Source organism: Gavialis gangeticus, unplaced genomic scaffold (genome assembly GCF_001723915.1).
Source record: "Gavialis gangeticus isolate Ggan-Ray unplaced genomic scaffold, GavGan_comp1, whole genome shotgun sequence".
NCBI lineage: Eukaryota > Metazoa > Chordata > Crocodylia > Gavialidae > Gavialis > Gavialis gangeticus.
In genome coordinates, this window is record NW_017729027.1 from 5,533,621 (window position 1) to 5,540,816 (window position 7,196).

Sequence of the window (7,196 nt, forward strand, 5' to 3'; positions counted from 1 at the left end):
AGTACTTGAACTTTCCATGGTTTTCAGTAGCTCTGATGCTCACAGTGAGAAATACGCATAAAGTCCCTTTCACCTTCTTCCACACTCGCCTGACAAGGCTGAATCTGGTGTGGAGCTTCAAAACTTGAGAGAAATGTGCCTTAACTCCATGTTACATAGGTCCAGGATTTGCTCTATTATTAAACTTTTGCTATAAGGGAGCTACACCTGCAATGAGTTTGGCCCAGCATGTCTAAGTATGATTTTACTTTCATATTAACATGCTAACATGATCAAAATAACATATTTGTACAGTGTTGAGATGTGGTTTCTGCTTCTTTCTTTTTCACTTCAGCTTTATATTTGCAAATCCATTCAAACCCTTTGCATTCTGTTTTGCTGAACTGTTTTTGTGTAGTTTGAGCTTGGCTGGAACTGGGATTTTTTTTAAGTTAGCATCTTAAGTAAAGGAAAATAAACATGAAGTCAGAATTTCCTGTGGGACAGTGGGAGACAGAAAGATCAGATCAGCTGTAAGTTGTTGGTGTTATTTTCCCAGGATAAGCTCTACTTTTTTTACATTATTTATTTATTCATTCTCCATGTCGAAAACGGCTACCATACTTCGTAAAAAGTCCTTGCATTTTTCAAATGCGATGCTTAGAATGAGCTAAAACCATCTTTGGTATAACTGCACTATCAGTCAGTGTTGCATATATACCAGGGATGAATATAACAATTAAATTGTGCCCTTGTCTTACTCAGACAAACAGGTGGGTTAAGTCCTTCCTGAGATATTCCCTAGCTGGTCCGACCCAGACCGTGGTTCTGAAATAAAATGTTTGCCCCTGGAAATTCTCCTGTCTCTGAATGAAAGTGGTTAAGGCAAAGTAAAGAGTGGAGAGAGCCTTGGTTTTGCTCCCTTCCACTCCTCCTCACTGCCTTGACTAGCTAGCCAGACACAAGAGAGGAAATAAAGGTATCCTTTTATAAGCACTACACTATTGATTTCAATAGGAGCCTGAGGAGCTAGGGAGGTTTCTCAGAGTTTCTTCTGGGGCATGCCTTGCCCAGACTTGAGCTTTTATCAACCTGTTTCTAACAGACAATAACCTTTCTACAGACATGTAGGTTAAGTACAGATATTCTAAAAGCCCAAGGCCAAATCAACTCAGTCTTTGCAGGTTAGTCTAAGCTGCTGAAATTAAATGGAAGCAGACATTTACCTTTGATTCAGGAAATGCAGCCATGTGCCTGCAGTGGCTCAGACCAGAAGCTGTGGGGCACTAGAGCACGGCTGTCTGGCACATAGCCACCATGGACTGTGTGTTCGTTTCCTCTTCCTGCTGCCCCTGAGGTCTTTGAGAATTGTAGTCCAAAATCCTAGCAACAGGATGCTGTAAGGTTGCTCATCACTTCCTCTTCCTGCTTCCAGGTGGCTCTGGGACTTCTAGTCCACAGTTGCAGCCAGTTGTAAGTGTGAGCAGGGGCAGGGGTGTTTAACCCCACTCCCTGGCTCCAGACCTCAGCAAGGGTTTTGCCTGGAGGGGAGCAGTCTCCCCCTTCCTGCTCCTGCCCCTGCCTCCCACCCATAGACTGGGCTGTATCCCCAGCCAGGCTTGTCCTCCCCCCTGCGCCTTGTCAGCCAGCCCTTACTGCTCCAGCTAGGGAGCAGAAGGGTGGGGCAACCCTGTTCTCCGGAACAGACAGCCCAGCCCAGCCTAGAGCTGCAAAACATACAGGGATGCTGGGGGACTGTGATTTGACTTGAACCAGGAAGGGGGCTGGGACAGAAGTTTTATAAGCTGGTTTGACTCAAATCTGTTAAGTCTGATACTATATGCAACCGGGTTTATTTTAAACGAGTATCAGCCATTTTGAAACTGGTTTATGTGCACTGAGCTTTTGTTCTATTACAGGTTTAAACCAGTTTCTGATCACTTAAACCAGTTTATGTGTAACTTCTGTCCCTAGCCCCCAAAACACTATGAGATTCTGTTACAGGGACAGTTAAATTCTACAGAATAATAGAGATGCCAACTAGAAGGAGCAGCTACATAAGCAGGCAGGTAGGAACCCCTGCACATCAGGGCCATAAGACAAATTTCTGAAGATCTGACTGCAGTTCTCTTCCCTGTGCTGATTGGCTCCTCTTTTGCTTCCTTCCCTGTCTCTCTGCTTCATCTTCATATTTCCTCTTCTTCTACAACCTGCCTCTTGGTTCCTTTCCTTCCATGTCAGTTTTCCCTTCACCGTTCTTTCCATTTTGTTTATCCTCTCCAAACAATCCTATACTGCTCTAGCCAAAAATAAGGAAAGAATCACCAGTACCAATACTAATGCCTTTACAACATTGTTCACCTTGTTTGTATGATACCCCATTGCTCTATCATGCATATGTCTAATTTCTTAAGGCAATGAACACTTCAAGGCACAGACTGTCTGCTGCTGTGCCTCTGCAATGCCTACCTAACAGGACTTTGTCCATGACTGACATTTAGGCATTGCCATAATAAGTGTGATGAGGCATGAGTTATTTCCATAAAATCCTTCAGAATTTCTACAGGGAACTTAGATTTCATAGATTTCATAGACATTAGGGCTGGAAGGGACCTCAGAAGATCATTGAGTCCAGCCCCCCGCCCCAAGGCAGGAAGTCAGCAGGGGTCATAGGATCCCAGCAAGATAAGCATCCAATTTGCTCCTGAAGGTGTTCAATGTAGGTGCTTGAACCACCTCCGATGGCAGGCTGCTCCAGACCTTGGGGGTGCGGACAGTAAAGAAATTCTTCCTTATGTCCAGCCTGAAATGGTTTTGTAGTAGTTTATGACCATTCAATCTCGTCATCCCTTGGGGCGCTCTGGTGAACAAACGTTCCCCCAGATCCTGGTGGTCACCCCTGATAAACTTATAGGTGGCCACCAGATCACCCCTGCATTGCATTCACCTCTCTTAATCCAGAGCATTTTTCTGTAAATTGAGTTTGGCTCAACATGAATTTATCCCAGCTTTGTTTGGACTGGTCCTGCAATCTGTACTCAGGCAACACTTCCTTTCCTGTTTACAGTTTATAGTCTAGCCAAAGGTATTACTAATTGGGGTACCTCTACATCATACACTATAATGTCAAGTCAAGATACCCAATTTAGCTCAAAGTGACTTAGCTCAGGCGTTGGAAGTATTATCATAGAACTAGAACAGTTGTATTCAACCTCCAGCCCATGGGCCAGATACAGCCCATGGAGCTGTGATCCAACCTGTGGGTCTTCCCACAGGCCTGAAAATTTGATGGCAGGGGAAAAGTGGCAGTATTAACTGCCACTCCCCCGCTGCCAAATTTTGAACCTGTGTGAAGCCCTGAGGAGCAGAAGACATGGCCCTCCATGTGGGGTTGGCTGGTACACAGTCAGATTGGGCATATGGCCAAATTGGGCATGCAGGATCAGGCCAGTGCATGGAGCATTCCGGCATGCAGGGTTGGGACAGTATATGCCTGGATCAGGCAGCTTATGGTTGGATTGACTGAATGGAGTCAGGCTGGCACATAACCAGGTCCAGCCAGTTCCTGTATGCCAATGCCATACAGGATCCAGCCCCACAGACTGACGTCATGTGCAGGATGCAGCCTGCAGACCTGGAGGATTAAGCATCACTGTTATAGAACCGGAAGGTCAGAACAGCTATCAAAGATTATCTAGTGCAAATATCTGCACAAACACAAAATACGCAATTTCTAACCTATCCAGACAGACGACTATCCGTTTTTTCTTGAAAGTCTTCAGTGAAGCAGATTCCATTCCCTCAGCAGCTTGTTAGCTATATTAGCAGTCATATTAGCTTCAGTATCCAGTATTCAGGCCATCTTGCATCTTTCTACAAGGCATCAAATTGAACAATGTAGACTACCAAACAAAATCAATACACAGACTATAACTATGGACTTACGACATATGAAATTTTCCTCTTGACTTCAGTTGACTTTAGATCAGGTTGAAAGTGCATTGAACTGAAAAGGGCAGGGTATGTAGAATGCTATAACTTTAAAGAACCATGAACCAAGCTGTAATACTAAATACACTGACTTGACCTACAGTAACTCCAAGGAAGTCAATAAGGCAATGGAGTTACCTGAGATTTACACCGATATAATGAGCCCAGAATTTGGTCCTCTGTGTGCATTTTGATTAATTTTAAATAAAGTTCCCACCTCAAATGAAACAAGAATGTTATCTGTTTTTATATATAAACTCCATGCTCTTTATTATTTAAAATGTCCAAATTACTGGATGAAAACATAAATAGTGACTGCAGCTGTAGAATTTAATAAAGCCTCAGGTTAGAGCTAGCAAGTAAAAAAAAATGTATATTATTGGAAACTTGTGGTCAAACTTGAAGCTTGAAGGAAATATTTTAGCACTATCACAATATTAAATTGCAATCATTATTTAATTTATCTTCTCTGAAATGACTTAAGGGAAGTGCACCAAAAACCCTATTTACTTAAGCCAGGAAATAAGGCAGTGATCAGCTAGGTGGATGAAATAATTGAAAGCTGACAAGGGACAATATAATGCCACTATTGTAACAGCACTTAGAAGTATTGTTTGCCTAGAAATAAATGTTGCACAGTTTTCATTTCATCAAAAAGGTACAGCAATAAAATGTGTTTCTTTTACTGAATTCCTGATTTTTTTAAATTGAAAAGTATCAGCTTTGGCACATCTGGAGGAAAGGAATGTTTTCCACAATTACCAAGATTTTGAAATATATATATATTTAAAAAATTAAGGAATTCACCATTTGGTACTTCCAGGAGAAAATCTGAACCCCTAGGCAACCTATATATTTCAATTGTCACTTTGAACTTCGGAACAAAGGGGAGACTGTAAAACCAGTTTATAAAAAGTATTATGAGATACCACAACTGGCATTTTTATGACCTTATTAAACTACATCCAAGTGGCATAAATTATATGTAATGAAAGTGAATAGAATCTCTGACTTTATTTTAATATCAGGAGTGTGCTTATTAGTTTGACTTTTTCTGAATAGAAGGAGGGTTTTTTGTTTTGTTTTGTTTTCTTACCTTAGCAGCTGATATTATGTGGAAGTCATAAATGTCAGATTACATTAAATTATTTTTGTTCATAGAATAATATTGCTATTAAATTACTTCAGAGTAATGAGCAATAGCTGTCACTAGTAAAGCTACAGGTGTTAATTTAGATTCAAAGCGTTCCACCTCATTCTGGCAGATGTATTCATTTACCATGGTTAGACATATACACAAGTATTTGCAGTTTATAAAATCTTCCTCCTCTCAGGAGTGATTGTCCAGAACATTTCTGGCTCTTACAATAGCCTATCCTTGCATTAATATAAAAGTTGCTGGCTTTTGCTCAAAGTTAACTCATTTTACTGCCAGTCCTTGCACAAGCCCAAATAGTGTGCTGCCTCTAGGAAGTATCTATGGAAGCGGCTCTCAACTTTTTTAGGCTTAAGGCACGCCTAGATAGCCTTAAGGCACCCTTTGTTAGGCTCAAAACACCATTCAGAAATGCTAGCTCTTAGTTTCCATTCATTTTTGACTACAGAAAAATAATAGAGCAATTCTTCTGTTGCAAAGACCTCAAAAAGACCACAACAGGTCAGAATGTTTTTGACCCTATGGATTCCTATTTCAAATCACTGGGTTTATCTTGTGAATCATGTTCACCCACCTAACTGTGATAATATTGCATGACACCCTGCGGCACCCTTTTAGGATCTCAAGGCACTGCAGGGTGCTGTGACACCTTGGCTGAGAATCACTGGTCTAAAGCCTACACACAGATGGATAGTTGTGCAGGGGGATCATAGGAGCAACACAAGGTACATCTTGTACATTTTTTTTGTGCTGTGGAGTTCTGTTGCAGATTCCTGCAGCTCATCAGTTAAGGAGGGTGAATATGATCTGGCCAGTGTCATGGCTGGGGTGTCTCTGCACATATGTAGAACTGCATTACCCATCTGCTTGGGTTGCTAGATCTGCTGCTGCTCTGCCCCATATACTGTGTAGCAGTGTCCAAACAAAGCCTGTCTGCTTTGGGATACCAGCAGGAGAGCCATGAGAATTCTATTTCCCTGAAAGCCCTTTTATTCAACGTTCGAGCCCCCAAACTCTCAGTGAGAGCCATGCACCGCATTTATTCTTAGCGCTGGCAAAATGCTCAGTGAAGCTGCAATTTGTCCACATACAGACTTCAACGCTTGGAGGTTTTGCTTGAGTGAAGAGTGCAGCCTGTAGACTTTTCTTGCCTCTAGAAAAAATACTTTATCTAGAAAAAGCCCTGCACTGGAACTCTACCAAGGCTAATTCAGAGACTAGCGAAAGGGACTTTCTATCTGTCTACCCTCCATGGCCCAGACAGTCAACCTCACCATGGTGGAGGGCATGACATTCTGGGCAGCCCCAAGCTACTATGGCTTTCCCCTACTTTACACTTGCCCATTGACCTGGCTGGCCACATGAACTCTTTTTTTTCCCCCTATCACCACATCCCAGGACTAGAGGACATAGTACTTCCTGAGGCACAGCTCCTTCTGTAGCTCCCCAAAGTAAAACAGCTTTTCTCTGCTCTCTCCTGAAAGCATTTGGCTAAATGCCACAGTGTGGTCTATACTTCGTAGAAAACAGTAATCATGGGTTGTATTACCTTATAGATGTGTTGAAAATAGCAGAAAGAAAACCAAAGCCTATTCCAAGTGCTGCGGGGGTGGGGCCGAAGAGCAGAAAGGGCATAGGAACAACGTCCCCAGTGCTGATGTCACGAATGAGAATTACAGGATTCCATGTAAAAAGCTGCCCCAGAGCTGGCAGGCAAAAGAATTCAGAAAAAGGTGAAGCTGAAGGGAAAAAAGGAGACATCTAAATGCCAGAAATAACAGACTTTAAAAATCTGGGCAAGAAAATGAGAACCAACCTAAAACAAAATAAAAAATCAGTTAAAAATCTTTTACCAAGACAGAGTAAGTGATTTGTAAGTTGTGGTGGGTGAAATAGTCTCAGTGAAATGCACATCCACTCTAAATCAACACTAAATTATTTTCAGTGTTTTCTTGCATGTTTTACAAATTTTGAAATGTTCAGCTGAAGAAGCTCTTTTCAGCTGGAAATCAATGAGTTGTCATAGCTGTTTGATACAAAAATGGCCAATTCATAAAATTGTGAAAAAAAC

The 7,196-nt window shown here is 41.9% G+C and overlaps 1 long non-coding RNA gene across 1 annotated transcript in view; it reads right to left on the reverse strand.

The window, feature by feature from the left end:
• Positions 1–2,152: 2,152 nt before the first annotated feature.
• LOC109299841 overlaps positions 2,153–7,196 on the reverse strand; it is a 12,369-nt gene continuing 7,325 nt past the window's right edge. Inside the window, exons 2-3 of the long non-coding RNA XR_002098016.1 lie at positions 6,357–6,359; positions 2,153–2,163 (exon numbers count right to left, since the gene is read on the reverse strand). This is a non-coding gene — a long non-coding RNA (uncharacterized LOC109299841). The remainder of the gene's footprint in view (positions 2,164–6,356; positions 6,360–7,196) is intronic.